At 38.8% G+C, this 25,424-nt stretch overlaps 1 protein-coding gene across 2 annotated transcripts in view; it reads left to right on the top strand.

The window, feature by feature from the left end:
• The first annotated feature begins 16,782 nt into the window (after positions 1-16,782).
• The window catches only part of HS3ST5 (heparan sulfate-glucosamine 3-sulfotransferase 5), a 192,238-nt gene continuing 183,596 nt past the window's right edge, over positions 16,783-25,424 (top strand). Inside the window, exon 1 of one of the 2 annotated variants that reach the window (XM_051614134.1) lies at positions 16,783-16,819. The gene's annotated coding sequence lies outside the window, so the exon portion shown is untranslated. Of the gene's footprint in view, positions 16,820-17,096; positions 17,124-25,424 lie in introns of those variants that run through there. The other variant, XM_051614137.1, reaches the window with a different exon arrangement.

A 25,424-nucleotide genomic window follows, 5' to 3' on the forward strand; every position in this document is an offset into this window, starting at 1 on the left:
AGTCACACCAAGACCAGTACTTGCACATTGCTGTAAAAAAAACCCTGTTAATAAGATCATTTAGCAAAGCCCAATTGCATAAAGAGGGTCTTCATGAAAACCAATTTCTTCTTTATTCTCATGTCAAGGGCTTCTTTCATTCTCTATTTTTTTTGCTGTCAGTCAGTCAATGTCTTTGGAGACAAACTCCCTGTCTTGGTAGTAGTTGGGTTAAGTATTAATTGGGCAAAGGCATTTCATGCGATAGAACTCTTGGGTTTTGATGCATCAAATCTGTACTATCATGAAGAAGGGCTGTAACAGCTGTTTCTTTTTCTACCGAGATTTTGAAAAACTTCTGAAGTTTCTTAGAGGAAAAATAACAAAAGTTCATTATTTTCACTCAAAGACTTTAGATACATACTTAGTATGATAGCCATATTAGCATTTTCTTATTTTAAGTAAACATAAACTATATACAGAATATTTACACCTGGTACCAGGAAATTATTAGAAATAATTCAAGTTTTTATATAAAGTTTGTTGAAAAATAAATTTGGTTGTGCAGACCTCTTGTAAAAAAAGGCTATTTTTCAGTTTACAGAGGAATTTTCATGTTGTAATACTGAATACTCTAAATATACAGTATTGCAATAACCAGAACATTACAAACTTTCTTAAACTGTCAAGTTAAGTGTACTGTGCTTAAGCAAAATTAGTGCTAGTTTACATTTTATTGAGGTAACATAAATAGTAAGTGGTGGTTTAATCTGCAGAATAAAATCTCCTACATGTAAATATTTCTTCTTTTTTTTTTTTTTTTTTTCATTTGAAAGGCCATTTTGGAGCACTACCATTAGAGAATATTTATAGATTTTATCCCAGTGTAAATAAAACAGTTTTTATTGCAAGCTTTTCACAGAGGAAGGATACACATTTACACTATATGTTTTCAAATGTAAAGGAAAAAATAAAATTAAAAAAATAATTAAAAAAAAAAGGAAAATGAGAGAGCTATCCATTAAATATCTGATGTAGCCATGCAGAAAGCTTTACACAACCACTACAGCATATTCAAATTTTTTTTTTAATTCTGAAAATTTGGGACTGGAAAACATAAAAAATATATTGCCTTTCCAGCTCTTTTTTTCTGACTGACTAAATTTGTATCTTTCTCTAGATGTTGTTGCTGTTGTTGTTGTTATTATTATTATTAAGGTTTCCCATTTTTAAAAATAATGTGTTAAAAGAAAATGTCTGAATGTCAGAATCCATTAATTGGAATGTTTTGTGTTCTTTTTTATTTTATCCTCAACCCATATAATCAATATACACTCAGAATACACTATTTAATGTGCAACAAACCTGTCTTGAACAGCAACCATCAAGACTATGGACAGGTCCCAAAACATCCATTCTTGGACAACTAATTCCTTACAAATGACCATAAGGTGACATCACATAAACAGAGGCAGTAGCTATTGTGATGCTCTCAAAACAAAGTTTTTTTATTAATATCTCTCAGGTGCTTTTTGCTTACCAAATAGATCATATAGTGAGCTTAAAGAAAAAAAAAAAAAAAAAGGAAAGATCATAAAAAGTCATTCACTTTAACTACTACACAAAGCAGAATTAGCTATGCCAAATAAATTCCTGACAGTTATTACTCCACAACACTGCCCAAATTTCCAGTGAAAATTATTCCGTAACCACCACAAGAAATCTATGTCCCTATTTAACCAACAGAACTACACTTTTGCTCTCCTGGGTTGTAAGCCTTACAAAGGGATTGTTCCTTGCAGAAGAGAAAAAGAAAAGAAAATTGTCTTTTGAAAAGGTGTGTTTAAAGAAACGAAAAGCAAAAGCCCAAGCCACTCTCTGCTGTGGACTTCATCAGGAGAAACAGTGTTTTCTTCTGAAAAGTAGTTATTTACTATTCTGAGGGGGGTAATTTTTACCTCTGCTTTTCTCCAGCAATATAATCCCCAAAATAGTCCTTGTTTTCAGTAGTTGTCTCATTTTTTAAGTCTCAGATTTACTGTCTTCCTAGCTATACATATAGATGCGTGTATATGCGTTCCTGTACTTCTATATATAGATAGATAGATATTTGCACTCCAATCCGAGACATATTTTAACTCTATGAAAGAACACATCTTTGCAATCATGACAGTGTGCCAGCTGAATCGGTATCCTTTTCTCTTTGTTGCCAGGACTATTACAATGAAATTGTCTCCATTTGTGATCTCATATTATAAAGATTCCCAAAGCTCTGACAGCTCAAGGCACTATGATATACTTCTCTTATACACTGTTAAAGCAGATGTAGGGAGCATAGTTCTCTGTAGAGCATAAGAAAAGATTTATAGACATGGTGAAAGAACACTTTCCCTACTGCCCTCTTAAAATAATTATGACTTTCCATTAATCTCTTTCTAAATCAAGTGCAGAATGACAAAAGCATAAGGAAACAAGACACAAAAATACCATTTACAATAAGTTCTAGTGGACTATTTCAGCAACTTGTCACATCCTTGGGTGAAAAACATATATCATTGTCTCAAGAAGACATATCATAGAACCATAGAATCATAGAACTATTCAGGTTGGAAAAGACCCTTGGGATCACCGAGTCCAACCATCATCCCTACTCTACTCTATCTCCCCTAAGCCTTACTATGTGTACCTTAATAAGGTACTATATGTACCTTACTATGCAAAATAAGTATTTATTTTGCCTAAAACTGTTTCAAAAACTTTTTTCTTCCTTGATTGTGGTGCTACTATAGTACTTTCATACACTGCTATACACTGAAGGAGTGAACAGATACAAAGTGAGAGACACATAAAAGGTCACTATATGACATGAGAGAAACATAATAGATTGACCAGCTCTAGCAGTTCTGAAGAAATATTCTTATTTAGAAAAACAAAGGACCACTGAAATTAAATCAGCCCTTAATTTTAAAGAGACCATAGCTGTTCTTCATTCAGGTTGTTAGAGGCAACTCTGATTTGTCTGATCTACCAGTAGCAGCTCCATGGACTCACTGATACATGGGATTAGGTAGCTGCCGTGTGTTCAAGGGTGTCTGTGACTTTCCACACTGCCATTTCTGCCTAAGCCTAATATATCTTACTGTAGCAGTACACACTGCTGAATTAATAGCCTTCATCCTCCGTGTTAATTACACTGAATAAAACCATTCAAGATTAGTTGTTAACTTGTCAAGAAAAGGTTGGGACAAAACCAGCCTTCTGTTACATGGATCGTAAATGCAGAATTCCTCTCTCAGGTGTTCCCTGACTGCCTCTCTCAGCTTAACAGTGCCTTGACAGGCTGTAAAACCATCCACACGTCTGGCTGTTGAAGTGCTTCAGCTCACCCACTCAGCCCCTCACCCTGCTGGCAAGGTTGCCCCTCAGTCTCACAGACACCGGGCAACACACACAAAGCCTTCACAACAACAGGGTTATTTCAAATGGGGAAGGACAACCTGCTCATAAGATGTGGCCAGCAACCCTTTCGAAGAGCAGGCTTAATTCACAATCCAAACCAAATATTTTGCTCCTGGCTGACCTGTCCATGGCTGCTGTGCTGTGTCTGCTCAGTGGCTCCACACAGGTATGCAGGCTGGGTTATCCCCTTCTCGTGGGTTTGTAACCCTAATTTTTTTGAACTTAAAACTTCCAATGCTGCCTGTGGTTTCATGGCATGAACCCTACACCTGCATTTTAGAGAGAGATTGCTAAATATATTCTGATAGACTCCTGCTGTTATGTAGCAGTACATTCAGCTAACACTGTCATCCAGTGAAAACCACTAAATGGAGGCACTAAAAGATGATCTGGACACATAAAAGAAGTGAATAACTAGTGATTGAAAGGATTTGTATTATGAAAGTGCACTAAACGAAAATATACCAATTTGTGTGATGACTTCAAAGAAAATTATAACATAAATCCAAATGGTTTACGAACTACAAGGAGTCAGCACTCAGAGGATCTTTTAGCAGAAATTACAAAGAACTTTAAATAAAAGACCTTGTACAGTAAAATGCAAAAAAAATCTGCAAAGAAACAGAAATAACTTCTGAAAGAAAAGTTACTTTAGACCCATTAGGCTTGCTTATTTTGTTTAGCCAAACCTTCCACACTCTGATAAATTCCTGTGCCAGTGGATCTTGGTGGATGGTGAAGCTTGATTCTTTGAGATCAAGTACTTTCATTACTTAAAACAAAACATTTCTGTAATCTGTGTACTTGGAAGAGAGGTACCCAGGTACTTCTTTAAACTCAGTGTAATCTTATGCATGCAAGGAGTGAAAATAAAAGGTATGAAATGACACTTAGCTTGCAAGTGTGGTGGTGCAGAAATTTCCTACCAGTGTAGTAGTGGCCTGTAAATGTTAAAAATATTTATATTATTTAATCTAAAGAAGACAAAGCAGAGGGAAGGAGCACGATGGAAAAGAAAAATGTCCTAGCAACAGGCTTCAGATACACTTTCGTCGAGACCTGTGGATTAAAGGCAGCATTAGTTGTTGTGCTCATGTGTTTCTGATGCTTTCATTGCAGTACAGATTCTTCTCCTTTGCCAAGGAAGCAATATATAAGAAATAGCTAGAAATAACCTGAAAGAGTAAAAACTCCTGAATCTGGAGCAAAAACCCCCTGGTAAAATAGGTCATTAATGATCCCTGCACACTAGTAAAATTTGTCCCTACAAACAACTGGCCTAAGGTGGTCTTAGACTCGGTGGATCTTCAGTGAGCTCACCAACTTACATGTAGGGATGTTTTTTAAAGTCCCAGGAGCCTTTACAAAAACCTTTGGCTGAACAAAGAAGAAAAACAACCAGTCAGCCAAATAAACAACCAATAGATTTTGTTTTCTTATTCTCCGATATGTAAAGAAGATCGAAAAAAAATAATAAAATTGAAACATATTGAAATGTTTTAATGCAGAAATATATGAATATATTTACTTTATTTTGTATTCAGTTTTTTTCCAAGACTGCACTTATTTCTAGGTTCACAGATATCTAGCTTTGTTGCATTATGTATGTTAATTCGCACTTCCTCTTGGACTTAAATACAATAAAAATTGTATCATGCTCAGCAAAATCAAATAAGAAAATGCTTGAATTAACAACACTAACCATGCTTTAATTATTGAAATCTTGCCTATATTTGTACTGTTTCCCTTAAGCTAGCTGATAAAAGTTATATACCAAATACCGGTAACTGCATAGAGCATGAAAAAATTATGCTTCCTTTTTTGCTATAATATATTAATATGAAGATGTGTATAGAGACATTTTTTACTGAATGAGCAATGCTAATGATTATCACTTTCCTTTTAGACAAGTTGCATGGTAAATCATGAAGTTTCATAGTGAGCTCCCTGACAAGGAATTAAAATGAACAAGGTTAAATTCATGTCCATTTCGCTTTCATCAAATTCAGTGAAGATTTGAATGAGATAACCTTTACGATGTGTTTATTAATATGTGTGCATTTTTATGGACATATATAGAGAACAATGAATAGGTATATTATCAGCTGAGCATATATTGTTATTAGTATTCTATTATGGGGAACGTATTATTGTTTATATTAAGTAGGGATATTTCAATGAACCAATCTCTAATTTGTAATGGCAGCAACAAGTCCAATCCTACAGGATAGAAGATTAGCTCAAGACAAAGTCTTTATATAACTTTTCCACTGCTACATTTGACAAGAAAAAACTTTTTTTTTTCAATGAGTTCAAACATTGCAGGGGCTTGCTTTGAAAGTGTAGACCTCTGTTACCCTTGTAATACTTTACTCAGCAATATATAGAATATTTTCCCTTTTGCTCCACATTACACTCATGACACATGATGCCTGGCTTTTGTGTAATTAAATGTTGGACTCTTGACACTTGTACAGAAAAAAATCACATTTTGATGGGTAGCGCATTGTGAGTGAAAAAAAAAAAGACCTGTTTGTCATCCTGCATTATGTCAAATCACCACAATAAATTAACAGAGAAGAAATATTCTTGATATTTCCACTGTGCATTCTAGAGCTCTTCCCCTTCAGCGTGTTAAGAGACCAATCTCTTTAGGGAAATAGTGCAGGAGTACTTAGAAGCACTTTGCAATCTGGTGTCTGAATTACATTCTTGTAAACTCTGTTTGGCATTGGATTAATATCTAATTTAGCTCTGACAAGAATACGCAAAAGTTATGCCTGCTAAAATGCTTGTTTAGGCCTAATATGAGAACATTTGTTTCTCTCTGGGAAATATACATACAAAGCTACAGAAGAGAGGCCCGAGCTATGGAAAATAAAGCAACAAACCTCTTCAAGACTTGCTAACACTGGCAGTTTATGTAGCTGTGTACAAAAGAAATTATATAACATACACAAATGTTTTAATAATCCATTTCAAACTCCATGCAATATATATGATCAGTCACAAAAGAAAAACACATATATGAATTATGTTGACAGAAAATGTAATGGAAATGGGTAAGAAACAACATACTCCCTACATTATATGAAAAGTGTGTTCAGAGTTACATAGTTAATTAGTAAAATGATTTTACAGGAACATTGTATAATCGTTGCCATCATAGTAATCCTACCTACAGGACTTCATAGAAAATTAATGAAATTATTGTATATTGTAGATTATTCTTGGTTAGGTCATGACCTACTTCTGTGTCTTTTTTACTCTTTCTATCACAGCTGCTTTAGAATTTTTTTACTTTTTTTTTTTAAAAAAGTCATTTGGTCTTTTTGCTAAATTTCTTGGGAAATTAATCATTTCCCTGAGTCCTCTGTCTCCTCTTATGACAAAAGACTTAGTATAATATAGTCCACTTTTTAAAAAAAGTGACTTACTTATTACTACTAGTTAACCTTGATTCCACTTTAAACAGTGAAAACATCACCCTTGGGTTTTAGCCAAGAACCATGAGTTCACCTAACTCATTTAAAAATTCAGCTCAAAAGGTAAGTTTTTCACAAAGCTACAGTTGTCCACAGATAGAAAACTAGAAAGAATTAGCTTGATTTCATAGAATCCACCCATATAATTTAGTAGTTAACTATTTCAGGATCAAAATCAGAAATTTTGTTTTACTTGAATAACTAAGCAGTCACAAATACGCTTGGTGTTTTGGTGTTTAGCTTTGTGGGTTTTTTATTGTTGTGTTTATTGTTGTTTTTTTAAAACAAAGAAGCATCTTAACTGCAATAAAAACCATGTAACAACTGCCCCTTCTCTCCTTGAAGACTATTGGGAGATTTTCCTGATCCTGTCCTTTGACACAACAGCTTTTTTTTCCCAGGCAATGTGATGGATTTTTTAGTCATTGGATAATTATATTTGACATAGAAGCATTTGATATACTATTAATTTACTTATATTTTCCTTATAATATTTTCCTTATATTTTCCTATTTTACTTGTATTTTCCACTCGTATAAGTGGAAAAAAAGATTAGAATTACTAGAGAAATTGTAAGATTGTCAAGGATGCATTTTTTAGGGAGAGCATCACACAGAGGATTCAAGCAGTTATATCAAGGTGGTTCTCAATTAAGTTCCTCAGAACACATGATCTGTGAACTCACCTATTTTATTGCTTTCAATCTGGCACAATTTTAGATCCATAAAGTCTGCCCATGCCATGATGTGAAAGGTAGGTCAGAGGAGATCAGAACTGAATACCAAAGGATCTGGATGAACAGATATAGGACTAGATTGAAATGCAAGGTCACGCACCTGAAGCTAATAATAAAAAGTTCTCCAGTGTGCTGAAGGCTTATCAGCTAGAAATGTTTTGTAGGAATGGGGTGTAACAGTCAGTCTCTGAATGAGTGAACTGCCAGTATGATACAGCATAAAAAATGGATGGCAAATGCAAACTGAAAATGGATTGCAAAAGAAGGATCCAGGCAAGCACCAGCACCATTAGACTAGGTCCTGGTCAAACCTCGCCTGCAATACAATATTGAATTTTCTGGTCTAGAAAGGTAACCTTGGAATAGAACAGGTGCAGAGAAGGCTGTGGAAGAAAACAACAGTAGAGACCAAATTTTCAGGTTGAGTCTAAAGTTCTTTTGCTGGTACAAAAATGTGTAGAAAAATTAAGCAGAGAGGGAAATTATTGAAGTCCACAAATACATCAGTGAATAAATAAAAAAACAGAAGAACTCATTAAATTACACTGTGGAAAGAAAAAGTGTTCTGAATGGACATAAAGATAATGAAGTGGAAATTAAAGTCTTCTAGCCATGATATCAAGAAAATTTTGCAGTGGTATTCCAGTTTGATTACATGGGAATAAAGCTTTTAAAGAGATCTTGGCAGATCTAATCCCATTGTGAATGGGATTATTTGGCATATGCCTGATCCAGGAGGGAAATGGGACACATGACACAAGCCCATTCCATTTCCACCAGCAGCAAGATCCCAGGGGTATCAGTGCTCCTATGTTACTCCAAAAGGGTAATATATGGTTCTGTGATACCTAAATGTAGAGACTGAACCTATGTATTCAGTGTTGTGTGTCTCTTAAGGGAAAACTGAACAATACCAGATTCCCAAAGATTAATTTGTACACCAGCTTCTAAATATGGCATTTAGAAGGACGATGTACATTTTACAGGGCATCACCTGCAATGCAAGTGCACTTATATCTCTATTTCTGCCAGCTACATGTGTCATGAAATGCAAATTTACTAAGCATGTGATGCTGAGTGTTTGGATTGGTTACCAAAAAAATCTGTTAAATATGAAAGTAATATAAACAGTCACACTCCCAGGCAGCTCTTGAAATACATTATTCAACACATACTTTATATATTTTCTGTATTTTTCCATAAACCTAGACTCTGAGTAAAAGAAATTCAGCTGTTTCCATTGTCCAGAGCTTGTTGTGGATTGACAGTTTAAGGAGGAAAATACATCAGCAAGGAGAGGGTGTTGAGATGTGCATGATGATTTTTCTGAGTTCCGCAGAGAAGAGCTGAGGGCTCAGCTCTGGAGTATGTCTCCACTCTGATTGAGATCTGTGGATTCAAGCAGGCACATGGTTCAGTCAAAGTTCAGAGCAGCAGTCTGCAGTGTGGCTCGGACAGAACCAGTAAACTTAGAAAACTGCTGGTGGGTACAGAAATAACAAAAAAAACCCCCACAGTTATTCCCCACACACCTCAGATTAACTAAATTGGTCTGGGAATACTACAAATGAATGAGGTGACTGTCTATCATGGCCTGGCAAAACAAGGCTGGCCAACAAGATCCTTAACAACAGGAGATCAGTTCAGAGGAAATATTTATTTTGTGATTCTTACAAACCTTGCCACAGATAAAAGTCCCCACCAGTCAGTTTTGGAAGAGAAAACTGAGGCCCCGCTTTCCATTGTATATCAATCAGTCTTTGTTAATCTAAAGAGGTTTGGTTTCCAGGTGCAGTGGAAAAAGAATATCAAAATAACTATAACATTTTGTGTCCCACTGAAATTGTCTGAAGATGTAGTTTAGCAAAAGAAGTTTATTGTTGTGGACAGTAAAGGAAGAAATGGTAATATTTCTTTTTTTTCTTCAATGTTTCCTTCAAATCAGAAAAGAGGAAAGGTTATCCTGGCATCCCTGTTGTTCAAAAACTTGGAGAGAGAAGCAAAGGCTTCCAGTCCCCAGCAATTCCAAGCAACTTCTCTCTCTGTCTAGCTGTGCTTGGATCCTTTATCCCCCTGTAAGTGCATTATTTTAAGGGCTCAAAATAATGTGATAACAGCATCAAAAGTGAGGTAACCTGTTGACTGCAAATCTGGATATTTTCTGGGCACTTCTAGACAGTAGACAAACTCTTCCAGTTCAGCTCCAAAATGCATGTTCAGCAAACTTTTCAGCAGCAGATTGTTCTGGGACTTAGATTCTTACTATGTTTGAAGAACTAATACTCAGTTATAATCTAAGTCTAAAGCATAGATGGGTTCTAGTTAACCTCATACATCTTTTCTGTTCCTACAGGAGCTCCCCTTATCAGTACATAGGATAACTTATCTCTGGGGATAAAGTGAAATGTGTCTTATAACAATGCTATCATCTGTTTTCTCTCCTTCTTTTTCCTTTTTTTAATTTTTTTAAAATTTCAGAATGTATGCATTGAAATAAGTTTCAGTATGCATTCAAATAAAGGTTTCCTTTTAAAACCATTTGAAAGGTGACATAAAGAGTAGGATACTATTATTCCCTTGCATTGCTGGGAAGTGCCAGCAGGATCCTGGAAAAGCCACCAAAACTGAACTGTTCACATACATGTCCTATGCTGATGTAAGAAAAAAATAGTGCATGCTTTCATAATTTTAAACTGTTATAATGTATATCCATGAGTAGAGAAGGAGAAAATGAACAGAGTTAGTAAAGGCAATCAGTTTAAATATTGCCTAATAGATGACAGCAACACTTCATTGTAATAAGAATTAGAGGGTCTCCCTCTTCCCTTTCCTTTTCCTTCCTCTATCTCTCTTTCTCTTCCATTTTAAATGCCTTTTCTATTCTTCAAAGAAGAATTAATATACATATTTTTTTAAAATGGCCTAATACCAACAAGATTAATCACTGAAATCAGGAAGCTAGACCTACAGGATATATTTCTGCCAGTAAAGCCTGTGTCACATTTGACAATGGTAACAGATGGTCACCCCTTGTGTAGAGCAGTACCAGAGGAGAGTGAGGAGCACACTTTGCCAACAGGTTTCACAGGTATTTATTGGTAACAGCACAGTGCTGGGCTTTGGGATGGTTGGTTCGTTTCCAATATCTCCATAGCAGTGTGCTCAAGTATTACAGATTTTTCTGTTTCTTTTTCTGCCTTCATATCTTATTTGAGTTCTCTCACTCTCTCCCCCACTTCTGGGACTTCATTCTCATCTTCACATCTTCACTGGCTTGTTTCCAGCTGACTTTTTTCACTTAGCCAACTGCAATCTTCAGTATTTGGATTTCCTTTTCCTTATCATCATATCCAAAACTACAAACTTCTCACATAGTTTTCCCATCTGAGTGCCACACAAACAGATCCATCGTCTCTTCCCAAGCTCCTTTCCTGCAACTCATACCAAGTCATCTGAGTTCAGTCTCTTCCTTATCCATTCCTCACAGGTCTCAGATTTTTCTCCCATACTTTTTGCCATTGAAATCCCTGACACTTCACCTTTGCCAGCTCCCTGGTCCCAAGAAATCCAGGCAAGACTTCTTGCACTGCTGTGTTCTTCTCAGTGCAGTTTTGACTCTAACCAAATGAAAAGAATGAGAGGAAAGACAGACCCTCTTGCTTAAGAACTGCAGCATTGGGTAAGACAAAACCAGGCAACATTTGAATATACCTGGCTGGTGAACAGCTGAACATACACAGCTGCAGAACAAACTGCTATTTAGCATGTGTGGACTGAACTTCCAAATTTTCATGAACTGGAAAAATTAACTTGAATTTTTAGAAATATTCCAAGGACTCCTCAACTAAACTAATGTTTATCACTGTGCCAAATTACAAGTCTCTTCTTCATTACACACAGGTTCTGGAGTTCTTAAAAAAGCAAGTCTTACAAGGAATGCATTAGCAAGAAATAAAGCAAAATAATGTCCCTCAATCTCATTCTCAGGTATAATTGAGCCATTTTTTTGGATATGCTGGAAACACTCAGCCTGAGGCAGAGCTCCAGCACACAGAATTTCAGGTTGTATCGCTGAAGTTCAGCCAACTTCTGAAAAGCTAAAATCAGTGTAACTTAACGGCAGTGTCAGGAAGAAACATGGAAGGGGGAGTAAAATAGCTGAGAGTGTAATGCTAACTTCCTGATATTTTGTCAACGCTTATCTGAATAGAAAACAAGTCAGTAGGCCTCATATATTAGTTAGTTAACTGAACAGAGCAGTAAAAACTTTATAAACCTGTGAAAAGTATTGCTAGTATGGGTGCCCAATGGCCAAATAACTCTGCACATATATCCATTGATCTTGTATTAAAATTAATCTTAGATATTTGGACTTAATGTTTTTTTTCTTCCTAAAGGGAGTCATGCATGGATATTTCATGGCAGAATTTGAATCTAAGCCTGTTATCCTTGGATTATTTTTTCCCCAACATGAAAGTCTCTCTTTAACATGCTAGTCACATTTCACTACATTATTATTTTTATTATTATTTTAAATTTAATTTAAATTTTATTTAAATTAATTTATTTAATTTAAATTTAATTTAAATTTTAAATTTAAATAATATTTATTATTATTTTAAATAAGCTGCCTCTCAACTTGTTATGGTTTAGTATGTTCTCCTGTACATTTAGAAAGAGTTGTCAAGACTCTCAGGCTCTGGAGATAAGCCTGCAAAGCAGAGGTTCAACAAAATTAATGAAGGAGATGGTATAAATTCTGAAATATATCAAGGTTCGATTACCTTTGCTGTTTTGTATACCTAAGATTTGAATTGATTTTTCTGGTATGAAAACAATGGGGGAAGGGACTTCTGATGTAAAGCTTTGCAGAAACCAGGAAAGTCAATAATATGCTGACAGCTCAAAAATATAGTATTTACTGATTCAATGAAACAAGGTTTTAGTGGGTTATGACTGCAAGTTTCAACCTAACAAAACTGTATTTGTTAGTTTTTTTAAAAAATTATATCTATTCTTGTAATACAGGAGTTTACATGAACCTGTGAGATCCTTATACATCTTAACTTTTTACCAATTTCTTGAAGGGCACACATTTTTTTTTTTTTTTAAAAAAAAGGCCACCTGCCATAAATTAATAAAAAGTTAGGATATAAGACACTTCACATGGAACACAATGCAAGTTTGAAAAATTGGGATATAATTTCATAAAACATACCTTTATGGGAGACCAGATGTTTAACAAACAGAGCAAAACTCTGTTCTAATTGCCAGAACTATTACTGAAACATGAATTTGCAGGCAGAATATATTCCTATTACTATTAGTTACAATATTTTTGACAATTGAGGCCATGTATCTCTGTGTAACAAAACAGCTTTGCTTATTATTTTATTATCAAAGCCTGTTTATAACAAATTATACATACTTCTTTGAGTTACAGTACTGAAGAGTACAGTTACAGTCCAGAGGAAGGCCACAAATATGATCAGAGGGCTGGAGTACGTCTCCTGTGAAGACGGGCTGAGAGAATTGGGGCTGTTGAGCCTGGAGAAGAGAAGGCTCTGGGGAGACCTTGTAGTGGCCTTTCAGTGTCTGAAGGGGGTCTACAGGAAAGCTGGGGAGGGACTTTTACAAAAGTGATAGGATGAGGGGGGAATACACCTCTAAAGCTGTCCTCCTTGAGGAAAACAATTAGATAAAGATCCTCCAGGAAGCAGGTGATTCCCGTGAACTTACACTTTTTAACATGCCCCACAGTTTCATGTTTAGGTTTTTTGGGAGGACTTTCCCCAAGCCACAGAAGATTTAGAAGCAATGTGTGGAGGTCTTGTGAGAATGTAGGTGTTTTCCTACTCTCCTCATCCCCTAATGAGCAGTAGGATGTGTTTTCCAGCACAACCACAGGAAAGCAGATTCAGGTCTTCTTCCTTCTTGCCACCTCCTCCACATGAGATGGCTTTTTTTTTCCAGGCCCAGTTTCCCCAGTATTCATGATCATCACCCAACTAGCCCTACTCCCCATCCCCGCTGCCTTTTCCATTCCTTTTCCCCAGATCCTCATGGCATCAGTTGGTTTTTTGCACATACTATCTTCCACATCCAGATCAGATAGCTCAACTAAGCAGCAACAGATCTGAACTTCTCTGAATGCAGACTTTCCAAAACAAATATCTTGGCACATGGCAATTAGGACCACAGCCTAATGTCAGTGTCCTATGCCAAAAAAACACCATAAAACATTGTACTTACATCCTCCCACACGTGTATTTCTGTTCACTGAGTTGCTTGTGTAAAGAATAAGGTAGAATAAGAATAGCTTTCATATTCCTTCTGTATCTGAGATTCTATGGTTTCTCCTCCAAGTGGCAGGATTTTTTATAGCTCTCAGCAGGGGGCTGAGAGCTGAATTCTTAGCATTGCTTCTTTCTATACTCATTTTCTATACTAACTATTGAAATTAATTTTAAATAAGTTATTTATATAATAGATGTTTATATCAATATATAGCATGTACACGTGCACACATATTTATGTATGAATATGTAACTTCTGACAGAATGTATTTGGACTATAGATCATATGCATATATGTGAATACCCATCAATAACATATATGGAAGAAAAAAAGGGCTCTATATATACTTTTTTCATACTCCAATTTTGATTAGGTTGCGTTTTGCTTGGTTTCTCTCTGTAAAAGTTTAAATGGCACACAGTCTAAATAATACGTTATTAAATGCTGAAGGTACAGTTATCCAAAATCCTTACTATAAAGCAAGATTTTTTCATATGTTTCTGTCCACTTTTGTATGTATTACCTACATATACATTTTGCTTAACTTGTCTTTACTTATAGAACTAATGGGAAGTAGAAAAAAAAAAACCCAAACCCACAATATATTTATTTATATATTATTACTTTTTTTATTAAAGAGATCCTCTTTTTGTAACATAAGAGAGTGGAGTTTACTATGAAAAGAAAATGGCTTGTCTTTAAAATATAAAATGTTGTTGCATACCAACAATGAGCTAAAGAGGTTAATGGATCACAGGGCTGGCAAAGAGCCACACTACCTCCGGCTCGATACATTCAATTGCATAATCGGGGTTAAGGTTTGGGTTTGGTTTTTTGGGGGGTTGTTTGTTTATTTGTTTTTGGTTTTGTTTTTTTTCATGAGAGACGAATTGTTGGTAAATAAAAGTTGGATTCTATCCCATCTATTTTTTCTGTTTGCTTGGGTTTTTTCCCAATACCAGCAGCATTTTCATCGATCTTGATTTCCACAGCGGGAGGAGCGAGGGGAAGCAGGCGGCTGCCTCCCGCTCTCCCTGGACCTGGCAGCGCCCGCCGGACGGCGCAACCTGCGCGGGGGTCACTGCGCGCCCGCTTGGCGGGGTGCAAGCAGCTCCGGCCCTCCGCGGGTATCCCCACGGTGCTGGTACCCCGCTCCTCCTCCGCTGGGCACTATCTGGCCCCGGGAGCCTCGGGCGGGCACCAGCTTTAGTTGCCTCCTCCCCCGCGGTGCCAAACGTGAAAGCGCCAAACCAGGGGAACGCTCTTCTACACACACACACACCCCCACCCCAGTTCCACAATTCCACTTGTAACTCAGAAACCACCACCTGAAGCCACTTCTCCAGCAAGTTGGGGGTGGGGTAAGGGGCGGGAGGGGGATGTGCGCGTGTGAACGGTTTTGGGGGTTAGGGTGCTTTTTTTAGAGATGGAGAGAGAGAACTTCTGTCAGAGGGAAAGCACACAAAAAGTGTGCAGCTCCCCCTCTCCCATCTTGCATGTTCCTTGGGTGCGCTGTTGGAGGAGACAGGCAGCAGCAGCGTTATAATGCAAATCACAAAGCAAGCAACTTTCAATGCTGTTGTGGCTATTTTTGATTTCTCTCCCGAGAACAGGCTTTTTCGGTGTGCGTGATGCTTTTTTTTTTTTTTTTGCTTTTTTTTTTTTCTCCCCTTTCCGTGTGATTGTTATAATTATGCGCTCCCTCCCTCCTCCGCCTGCTGCCCCCCCACCCCCCACGAAAGCAGGCCGTAAGGATGCCCTGTCCTCTGTCCTCCCCAGCGGGTCACGCCGCTCAGGCAGAAGGTGAGCCGGGAGGGAGGGGGGAGCAGCGGCCGCGGGCGTGCGGTGGGGCACCGCACTGCTGCCCGCCACAGGCGGGTCCTCCCCGCCGCTTCCTCGTTCCCCAGCCGTAGCCGAGGGATCCTGCCGGCAGCTCTCGGGGCCAGCCGGCTTCCCCCCTCCGCCCGGCGCTTCCCCTCCTCCAGCCGGATCCCGGCATGGGCAGCCTCCCAGTGCCTGCGGGAGCCCGGCCGCCGCCCGCGGAGGGCCCGCCGCGACCCGCGCAGCCCCGGCGGAGGGCCTCGCCCTGCCCTGGGCCGCCGGACGAGCCGACAGCACCTGCCTGCGCTGCCCGCCTCAGCGGGCTGGGAAGGAGGGAAGGAGGGAGGGATGGAGGGAGGGAGAGAAGGAAGGAGGGAGGCTCCAGCATGCGCGGGGAGAGGCTCCAGCTCAGCTGGGCGCTATCGGCAGCGGCAGCTGCTGCCGTGCTGCACCGCGGGCGGTGGTGGCTCCCGGAGCGCGGCTGCCGCGGGACCGCAGCTACTGGGCGAGGGGCTCGAACCTCAGCCAGGAAGTAGAGATAGAGTTTGCTGTTTTGTTTTTTTTTTTCATTTTCTTTCCTAGTGACTGAGCTTTTTTATTATCATTATATTTAATCCCCCCCCGCCCCCCGCTTCCATCGCCCGCGGTGCGTGTGCCACCAAGGAGGATGCACGCCTCCCCCAGCCCCTTCCCCGGCAGCTCCCGCCGCGGCGGCGGGGCGCGGGGGGCCGCGGGGCCCGGGGACGCTGGGCCGCACCTGGCCGCGCCGCGCCGCACGGGCTGCGCCCCCTGAGCTCCCGCGCTGCTTCTCGCCGCCCCTCCGCGCCTGAGCCTCCGCTCGCCTGTCTGGCAGCGCGCACCGCACACGGGCACGGAGGCACTCACTCACTGACTCGCAGCACTCTGCCCAGCTGCCCAGGCTGCCGAGCAGCGCCGCGCCGCGCCGCGCAGCCCGCCGAGAGCGCCCTCCCTCCTCCCCTCCCTCTCCCTCCTCCGCCTCCCTCCCTTGCTCCTGCCCGCCCGCCGCTCTGAAGGATGCCCGGTGAGTAGCGGCGAGGACCGGCACCTCTGCCGGTGCGTGATCTGACGGGTTAGGCACCGCTTTATAATGCTGCTGCCCGCCGGGGGAGGGCGCGGGGCGGGGGAGGAGGGCGAGGGGAGGGGAGGTGACAGCGATCCGAGGCAGGAGGCGGTGGGGCTCGCTGGGTACTCCTCAGAAGGACTTTTAGCTGCACGGTCGGGGCTTGGATGTGGGCGCCGAGGGAAGGGGTGCGTGCACCGCAGCGGGCACCGGCCGGGGCGGGGGCGCTTCGCCGGCGCTGCGGGTTGCTGCCTGCAGCACCGCGGTGAGTAGGGGGCTCCGCGCCGCGCCGGGCTCCCTCGGGGACGGGGAAGGTGCGGAGGGGGCACTGCCCGTGCTGGGGGCTCCCTCCTCGGCGCCTCCGCTCCGCGCCTTGCTGAGGCCGGGGCGCGAAAGCCAGGGTGTCCCCGGCGCGCCCTGGGGACAGTGCCCTGCTTGAATCCCCCCCAGTTTTGGCGAGGTCCCAAGGGGCTGCCGGCGCAGTCCGGTGTTTTGGGAATCGCGGTATCGCCGTCCGGGCAGAGAGGGAGCTCCGCCGGGCGCCTCACCTGCGGAGGGGAGAGCCCAGGTAGTGCGCGGCGAGAAGAGCGGAGCCCCGGCCGGTGCCTGGCTCCGCGGGGAGAGGCTGCCCGCACCTCCCCTGCCCGCTCCCCGTCCCGGCTGCTCTCTCCTGTGCGCTACGGTGGGCTCCAGGGGCAAAAAGCTCGTCCCTTAGGGAAGGCTTAATGTTTGCAGAATGTTTGCTGTCAAATCAGTGCGTGGCTCTGCGTGGCTCGGGTTTGCGCGCGGGTAACCCCTCAAGCTGGGGTGCCACCCTGGCTACCAGATACCGGGGACACCGGGCAAGAGCGTTTTTGTTCACCTAGATTGTCTGATGCGATTTGTGGGAAACATGCGTAAAAGCTGACAGTTGCTGGAGACTTATAAGTGGATTTTGCTAAGTATTTTTTCTTACTTTTACAATGTCTACTTTGACAATTTATCTTTTCTCACTGTGTTTTGCATCCTGGCTATGAGAACTCTCCCCATTGAAGTCAGTGGCAAAACTCTCAACTGACTTCTAGGAAGAAGGCTCTGGCCAGTACCGAATACTTTTCAAATTAAAGGGAATGGGCGGAAGGCTGAGAGATGGCAAAGTGAGAGGCGTGTAAAAGAAACTTCATTTTTAAACCACAGCTTTTAAGCCAAATATTTATCTGCACTGTGTCAGAAATACCTTCTAGATTTTCATTTTCGCTTTGCAGTGGAGAAATATGAGAATGATTTCTTAACATGCTTGATATCAAGATGGACTGAAGTCCACTGTTTTATGCAGATGTTGTAAAGTATCATTAGATTAGCATCTTATACTTTTCTGGTGCTGTCTATCCTTTTTTTCTACAAAAAAAGTTGAAAGCAGAGGGAGACCAGTGAAACAATTGCATGGGCTCCCATTGACTTCAGTGGCCTGTGTCAGGCACAGAAAGGTTCAACAGAGAAGTAACAAGAGAAATGTAGTACATTTTGCAAGGAAAGGTGTTGCATAAGCGTTTAACTCATGAGCAGCCTCCCTCTAGGAAGGAGAATAATATAAAGATACATGAAATTCTTATCCCATTTTTAAGAACTCTTTCATAGCACAAATAAGAAAGAATGTTTCTGATTAATAATTAAAATACCCATATTCATATGGACTACAAGGAAGATTTTATGCAGAAAAATCCATTAGCAAATGGAAGTTCTAGTTCACAGAACATCCTCTGTTCAGTGCAGTATTTAGATTGGGAGCAGTCAGATATATAATGAAATACCAAATAAAAACATTGCCATTAAAATGGCAAAGCCTAGTCTTATTCCTGTAACCCGACTAACCACTTTCAGCTGCTTGGAATGCTGCCTGATAGTGTGAAAGCAGACTTTTAATTTTTTTCCAAATCTGAGTGTTGAAAGAACCATGAAATAGCTGCATGTGGTCAACAACTTGTCAAATATCAGCATTATGCCCACACTCCATGAAGAACATGACCATTGCCATGTTAAGAAAATTAACGTTTCTCAATCATGGTCCAATAATAATGTTTCCCTTTTAAGCACAAGTGTGTTAGTAGGCAAGTATAAAAAAAGTTTGAGGTGCTGCAGCAGCTTTATTTGTAGACATCTGGTAGAATTGTCATTGAATGGAACTGAATGTGCCACTGATATTTAACTGTGCAGAGTTTAAGATGTTCATGTTACAATGGGAAAAAAACCCCACCAAAACACTTGCGAAATGGACAGATGCCTCACTGGTTATCTTCTGTCCTTGTAATTACATAGGGAATACAGGAACTTCATTTTTTAAATGTTGTATTACAGGCCCCTTTCTACTTGCCCTGTGAATTCAAATGTTTCTTTTATCATGTGCCATATATGGAGGTAAAGGATACATATTTTATGGGACATTACATGAAGAAAAATTTTCTTTGAGTTGCTTTGTTGCTTTGTATGTTCTCTATCTGCTGTTAACGAACACATTGTAATACTACAATCTATTATTGTTGTTAATACTTCCATTTCAAGTCAAATGGGATGAAGATGGTGATTATTTCCATATTAAGAGTTTTGGACTGTTTTGTGGGGGGAGAGGTGGGTGGTGGTGTTTTTTTAAGGTCCAGAGCAATGCTTAATCTGCTTTTGTTTGTTTGTTTGGATGAAGAGAGTCAGCAGTTCTAAAAATGAGAATATATATTTGCATAAATCTTCAGTTTTGTCCTGAGAGACATCAGTTTGAAATGTTGTGTTCATTTTGGTGTTATAATGCTTATTCTTTATATGTGCTTATGGAAATGCAGCCAGATGTTCTTGTGGACAGCATGTCCAAAGTAGAAAGTTAGTTTTTTTAGGCTTACCTGTAAGAGAAAAGTAAGTTTTGAATACTTAATATGGGGTTGAAAGAAGCCAGATAATGAAGTACCAGGAAACTCCAGGAGATGGTTCTGGGTAACCATTATTCACTTTTAGCATTTTTATAGACCTCATCATGTTTTCAGGAATAAATGCTGCCTATCGTTATTCAGGTTTGTTTTTTTTTTCTAGACTACTACAATTTTACTGTTCCATGACTGACTCTGAGGTGTGTTTATATAATTGTATTGCTGTGGTTGTTAAGCAAATGGTAGGAAGTGTTCACAGGTCTCTGAGTGTCTGACTCTAGGAAGCAATATTAGTGGGATTGTGGAGAGTCACCTAAATTTTGTGATTATTATACCTTTAAAAACTTTTTTTCAAAATAAATTTGAAGGGTTGTTAATCCTAGAAAACATTTCTCAGGTTATTTAGTTAGGACTGTATTCTTCTATCCAGCAATTTAAGAACAAGAGCCTCAAATGTAAGTCAAATCAATCAAAATATTGGGTTTAGATTATACATTGTACATATGGAACCTGGCATGTAAAGCAGATGGTACATAAAATTATGCATAGCATGTCTGGAGAGCCATACAATATCTAAATGCAGTGCAAGAGAACAGGGGAAGAGTGTTACATGCAACTTAAAATATGAATTACTGGTCTATGTCTAGTCTCAACTGTGCATTGTTTTCATGTGTGTGTGTATGTGTGTTCTGTTTTCTCTTACTTCAATAAGGACGTTCCCTTGATAATATGATATTCCCTAGAAAAGCATGCAGAGTGGTATGATATGCTAATGGCTAAATTAAATAGAAGATGGATATACAAGAAAATCAAGTTTAGTTGGGTTCAGAATACAAAGCCACACAAATAAAAATAAATAATCAAGAACAGAACTTTTAATCCCTTAAGGAAAATGGCCATACACCATTAGCTCCCCAGATTGTGTTTTTCTGTATTATTTATGCACTTAGTTTGCCCAACCCAGCTATAGTTTTTAATAGTACTTCTATCCTGTTGCATGAATACTGTTAGCTCCACACATTCTCTCTCTCAAGTATTTTAAGTCTGTAAGCACATCATTTCTTCCTGAACAAACAAGCATTACTGCGCATTGTTAACACAATCAGATTAAATGGTAATTGTAGAAAGATTCACATCAGCAAAACCCTGAAATAAATATTAGTCTTTAAGCATGTGCTGACCTCAAAGGGTCCTAGTCACGTGCTTTGTTGAGCAAAGATGCTTTTGTGATCAATGACCATGAAAAGTAATAATTTTCCCAAGTTTTTTCAAGTGTCTAAATCTGTGGGTTTAAAATAGAGTCAGCATCAGGCAACTTTAATTTTTAACTTCTGAGGAAAAGCTTTAAATATTTATCCTTTTTTTTTTTTTTTTAATATTCTATATACTTTAGAAATACTGCAACCAATTAACTGTTTTTAAAAGAGTTGCACAGCTGTACTCTTTGATATTTCTAATCAAAATGAACTTTTATAAATAAGACGTGAAGAATGAAGTTTATAATGAAGGACTACCACAAAGTGAACTCTAAATATAATAATCAGGAACTAGCATAATGTAGACTTTAGTAGCCAATTTTCTAAGATCCAGCCATTTTTTCAAGGAGGCAAGTTGAAGGAACGCTCCCATGTTTAAATTGTTGAATATCCCCAAATATTTTATGTTTTTTTAAGGTACCTTAGCTGACGTAGAGTGTTTCACACCACCAAAAGAAAATGGAAATTCCTGTGCTTTTTGTGCACAAGCACCTTTAGACCTTGTGCATCTTATTTTTTGCAACAGTGTTGCTTGAGCAAATACAGCTTTCTGTCTGGGGGATTAAAGTAACACATTTGTCCTGGTATGTTACAGAACGGTGTTTATAATTTCTCTTTTGGAGATGAAAGAACTTTTATCAATTCAAATCACTGTAATGCACTCTTGTGTTATAATGGCTTGAACAATCTTGATTGTGCACAGTTGCTGGAGTCTCCAAAGGACTGTCATAAATAAAACTATTAGACTGTATTATAGCACACACATATTCAGAGTCTACCAAGGAATGACAGGTTTTTACATTATGGCACAAAGTGCTAAAAAATGTCTGTGAATACAAAAAATGTTAGGTAGAAGGACCTCATGAACCAATTTATAATTACATATATGCTATTTTTCTTTAAATTTGTAAAGGAAATATGTATTAATATATCATATTATTAATGTATTATACAATACATTATAACAGAATAGACTAATGTAATAGATACATATATATGTAATGTATTCTATATAATGCCTATTAACATTATATATAATAATATAATATATTAATAAATTAATTGATTTATTCCATGTAGAATTAATTGGAAACTGAGCCACAAATAAGGGATTTGACCTCTACAACAGGTACTTAACCTTGCTCAGCAGCATATAAACTTTCTGCACAAGCTGATGGACTTTCAACCTACATCAAAAACTCCCTTTGCAACCTGGCATTGCTACTGTTAGAAAACTGGCATCTCATGGGAGACAAGTCAGCAGTGGAAATGAATTTACACTGCATCCTGGATTGTGTACAGATAGGTTTGGTTTTATTTTTTTCTCTTAGCAGATACTGTTATAGAAGGTAAGACTTTTTACCAGATTTACAGACACAACTGAGTTTGACAAAGTTGGAAATGGTGGAGAAATGGCAAAGTGAAGTAAAAATATGTAAGGATGTGTTTTGTTGAGTGTTTGTTGGGTTTTTTTTTAAGAGAGGAAAAAATGCACTCTCTTATGAAAAATCCTTAAGACAGAAATAAAACATAAAAATAAATGCAACTGAAATTTAAAATAAAATAATGAAAGTTGAGTTACCTAACTTATTGTGGCCATAGGAGAAGAAACCAAAGTTGATGTACTGATAGGATGGGATCTTCAAAAGAAGATGAAAGCCAAAAGATAACTATTTCCCATGTTGGAAATCCAGATGTTGAGGGTATTTGTATACACATTTATCTGTATGTATACATGTGCATACACATATATTTTTTCTTTTAATACAAAAAATTGTATCATGCCCTACTTTGTTACTTGTCAAGTTTGCTCACACCAGAAAACTGGTTGTTCTTTTCTTCCTTTCTCACCATGAAGATACAGAGGAAGATGTGACACGATAAATAGCTGAGTAGTTAAACTGTTCCCTGGCGGTACAACAGCAGAATCCAGTGGCTCTCCTGCAGAATGTTTTAAACCCAAGGCTAAAATAATAGACAGTTCTGGAAAAGTAAATAAATAAATAAGTGAATTCTGAAATAAGACAAAGCAAAAGGAATTTTCATTTCAGTGTCTGAAACCAGTGTTACATTATGTCCTGAAAAACATGAATCTGAAAGATATTTAGCCAGCTACAGGCTAGTGTCATCTGCAGTCACAGTCAAGATCTTCCCATTAAGACTTGCAAAAGCAACTACAGTCTTACATTGAAGAACCGGGAAAGATTATCAATGAATGTAACATGAAGCTTTAGGAGAGCAGAAGATAACAATAGAACAGAGGAGTATTTAATACAACACTGTATTTAATACAGTAAATATAATATTTTTAATATCAACTTTTGATGGTGCAAAGACAGTTGACTGGATTGAGTACAGCTAACAGTGGCATAATGTCAAAATTAAGATTTGGGGAAAATTACTGTAGATAATAGATAGATTACTTCTGGGGATGGAGCATCCAGAATTTCCCTGGGAAGCCTGTGCCAGTGTCTCACCACCCTCACAATAAATAGTTTATTCCTAATGTTTAATCAAAATCTACCCTTTTTTATCTTAAAGCCCTTACCCCTTGCCCTATTGCCGCATGTTTTTGTAAAAAGGCCCTCCCTAGCATTCCTGTAGGCCCCCTTCAGGTACTGGAAGGCCTCTACAAGCTTTCAAAATTCAAGGTCTCTCCATTTCTGTGCTTGCTTTCAGAGCAGTTCCTTCAGGACTCCTCCCTCTCTGCTAGTGAGGTACATCCAGGAGAACACAATTCAACAGGTCTTTTCTTCTTTTAATATCAGACCTTCAGTGTTTTGACTGCCTTTGCTTTTCTCCTGGTGGCCAGCAAAGAGACTGTTTATGGAGAAGATGATTCAGAAATGTCTCAACCTTACACAATTTAATAGCAAGAAACAACAAAGGATTAATTTCATTACATAAGCTTTACTTACCAACATTACCCCTGAACAGAAAGTATTTTCTTTTAAAAAAGACAAAACCAAACTAGAAATGTTTGGGTTTGTTGTTTGTTTGTTTGTTTTCCAGAGACAAATAACACAATAACTCATCATTTTCTTCAAGTTATCTGTGTAATTTTTCTTTTTGCTTCTTTTTGGGGGAAAATGGGGAACAATTTCAGTGAGAAAAAGAAGAAAAAAAAGAAAAAGGGATAAAACTATTTTTACACAAAGTAAATATATATGATTCATGCCTCTTCATTATTCATCACCTTGAAAATATCCTGTATTAAATTTTAAAAATCATTTTTTTAATGTCAGATCAGAATGAATCAAATCTTTTACTATAAAAATCTTGTCTTTGAAGATATTGTAGTAAGCTCTCATGAAAAACTTGAAGCTGGTTGAAATTTCTTTGAAATTTCTGTTTTTGAGATGTATGTTTCTTGAAACCAAAGCTCTCTGTAGAAAAGACATATTTTCATACCTTTTCTGAGTGCTGTGATCATATATCAATTAAATGGTATGTTTTTACTTTTTTTTTTATCTATAAGGTGATTTTATATAAAAATGGGGAAAAATAAAAAAATAGTAAGTCCACAAAATATTGTCACAAGATTCTGAATTTTTCCCTAATAAAAACAATTTTCTTTCCAAACTTGTAAGATTTTTAACTTCCTTTACAACTTCCAAAAAGAATTTCAAAAGCTCCAAATATTTTTCCTGACAGGGAGAGTACTTCTTGCCCAGTTCTAGAGCATACACTGTTGGGTAGATAGAGTTTTCAGTCCAATGGATAAAGTGGAAGTATTGGAAAGGTAACCAGGTGCTTTCTTGGAAAAGCAGTTACATAGTGGAAGGCTGCTTATTGTTTTATTCCTGTATACAGCTCATGCATTGAGGATGAATTAAGGTGATAGTAGAAAGAGGAAAGTAAGCGTGTCTTTGCCTTAACCAAAGAAAACAGTGAGTGGGAAACCAGGCATATCTTTTTAACAACTTTAGGGGGAAAATGTACTCTGACTGAACTGTATTTAGGCTCAGGATGTAGGCTTAAAGGACGTTTGATAGCCAGCTGGAAAGAAATCTCATTTACTTAACCTACCATTTCAGGAATTTAAGTTGAATATGTGTTGTTTATGTGACTTGACATATATCAGTATGCAGTGCTTATGGACCAGACAGCTTGCCTCTAGACTGGGATGTATATCAGCACCAGTTCACTGGATCAATATGGGAAGCTCAGCATGGAGAAACAGTGTAAATCCCCAGCACAGTGGTAGGCAAAAGCTGGCCAGTCACTTCTGTTTATCCCCCGGGGACATAAGAGAACAGATTTGTCAGGGTTTGTCTCTTTCATTCCAGTAATAATGAGAGATTGATTGGGAGTGTTTACTGTTGGGAGACTAATTGGGGATGTTTGTTGGTTAGATATTTTTTTTCGTATTACAGCTACATTTCTGCTCCTTGCCTGTATTTTTTATGAATAAACTGA

This window comes from Apus apus, chromosome 3 (genome assembly GCF_020740795.1).
Source record: "Apus apus isolate bApuApu2 chromosome 3, bApuApu2.pri.cur, whole genome shotgun sequence".
NCBI lineage: Eukaryota > Metazoa > Chordata > Aves > Apodiformes > Apodidae > Apus > Apus apus.